General features: G+C 45.4%; 1 pseudogene; it reads right to left on the minus strand.

Moving 5' to 3' along the window:
* LOC105743683 overlaps window positions 1–675 on the minus strand; it is an 8,266-nt pseudogene extending 7,591 nt beyond the window's left edge.
* Between the last annotated feature and the right edge of the window lie 1,568 nt (window positions 676–2,243).

The raw sequence follows: 2,243 nt of genomic DNA on the forward strand, positions 1-2,243 counted from the left end.
TTTTTAAGGAGTCTCCATAGTGATTTCCATAACGGTTGCACCAGTCTACATTTCCACCAGCAGTGGAGAAGGGTTTCTTTTTCCCCACAGCCTCTCCAACATTTGTTTTTGGTTGATTTTTTTCTGATAGCCATTCTTTCTGGGGTGAGATGGTATCTCAGTGTTGTTTTATTTCCACTTCATGGATGGCTAGTGATGTGGAGCATTTTTTCATATATTCATTCGCTTCTCTAATTTCTTCCTCTGAGAAATGTGTGTTCATCTCAGATGCCCATTTCTGGATTGGGTCTTTAAATTTTGGGTCTGTAGTGTTTTTTAGTTCTTTATAAATTCTAGAGAGCAGACCTTTGTCTGAGTGCTTATTAGTTAAGATTTGTTCCCAATTTGTGGGTTGAGACAACAAAATTTGCAAGAGGCAGACTCTTAAAGTGTTAGAACATGATCCCCTCATTCCTCGACCCTTTTCTCGTGGGAGGCGTGCACGGCCCCATACCCTCTGTGTGTCTGTGCTTGGTGGCTATTGCTGTGCCACTCTCTGGGTCCAGCCAGGAGAAACCGACACTCTTACTTTCTGTCTCTAGGGACATTTGCTTTCGGAATCCAGCCGTGGTGACTGGGGGCAGCTTCAAAAGCCTGCGGGAAAGCCTGCACTAAGGAAGTGCAGTCCTGCTCCATGGTATCACTTTCTGTCATGCACTTTGGCCCTTCCAGCCCCCACTGGGCACCCCAGCTAACAAAGTGAAGCACACACTAGTTGTTCTTTCTAACCCCTGCTCAAGCGGCAGATTTGTAAACAAAATACATGACCATTGTTTTAAGCCACAAGTTTGGGAGTGATTTGTTCTATACAAATAGATAGTTAGAATACTCTACTTGATAGATGAGAAAATCAACAGTGACTAGCTACGTGTTTGAGGCCACATAGCAGGCAAGTGACACACACACTTCATGGCCTAGAGTTTTAATCCCAATACCGCAGGACTTCCTGTGTGTCTGTGTCATCTCTACCAAGCAACCTTGCAACTGTTATTGCTTACCCTGGAGCGTTGCCTGCCGGGCAGAGTGCTCTGCTACATAACGAACATCCGAGTTTACCTGCCACTGTGAACCTGCGTCCTGTCCCTGGTCCAAATCCCTGTGCTAGCAAAGTTCAGCTTTTGATCGGTAAGACTGAAGGCCAGGCACTGACTAGAGCAGAGTGAATCCACAGCCCTCAGCTCACCTGATGTGGCAGCGTGGAGCCTGAGGCCACAATGTCTCTGGCCCCGAGGTGGCAAGGCTGTCAATCATAGGGCCCCACTCTCATGGTCCGCACCCATGCACCTCCTTTTGTTTCCTGAGCTGTGTAATTCCTGCCAGGGTTTTCTTGCATTTTTCATTCTTAATTATTTCATCTGTTTCACTCTCTGGCCTTTGCACTCGCACTCTTAAACACTAAGTTTGGCGGAACCGGGGATTGAACTCAGATCCTTGCGTTTGCCAGTCAAGCGCTTGTCCTGCTGAGCCATCTCCCCGGCCCACATTCTCCTTTCACAGCCTCAGGGGTCTCCTCCGTGTTTACTTGGTGTTCGTAGCTGGCTGGGTCTTTCATTCATGTAGCCTGACCCACGCAGGGGGGCCTCCTCTTTTGGCATGAAGTAGATGGTCTGCAGAAATAGGTTTGAATTTTGTCATTTCCAAATTTATATGAAGTTCTTTTTTTATAGTAAAAAAAATTAGAAATGATACAAAATTTCGCTAAACAAAATGATAGGGATTCAGCAATGTTTGTCACATTGCATATAGTTGTCTTCAAACTAATTGTTCAGAGTATCAAATATAAACATGCAAAACTGGTCAAAAATTAAAAAGAGACAAAAAATTAAAGCATTAACTTCTCTTTTCAATAGACCAGCAGAAATCAGCAATACGATTACCCAAGCTATCCTATATATACATATATAGGTAATGAATGCAACTAGGGACCATACTCGTAAGTGAAATAAATCAGCCCCGCATGTGTAAACATTGTGTTGTCTCTCCAGTATAAGAGCCTGAAAGTAAATAAGACCTGAAAGGTCTAACAGATACTATGAAAGGGAAAGTTATGCGTTGAATCTAGTTGTCCCCTAGATAAGAAAGGCTTCATGTAAATCATGGCGGGTAGCAGCTTGAGGAGCAGCAGGAGGCCCGAGGGGTGGGGCCAGAGGACGAGGGCGGGGCTTGAGGGGTGGGCCCAGAGGACGAGGGCGGGGCTTGAGGGG

Source organism: Octodon degus, unplaced genomic scaffold (assembly GCF_000260255.1).
Source record: "Octodon degus isolate 3935 unplaced genomic scaffold, OctDeg1.0 scaffold00007, whole genome shotgun sequence".
NCBI classification, from domain to species: Eukaryota; Metazoa; Chordata; class Mammalia; order Rodentia; family Octodontidae; genus Octodon; species Octodon degus.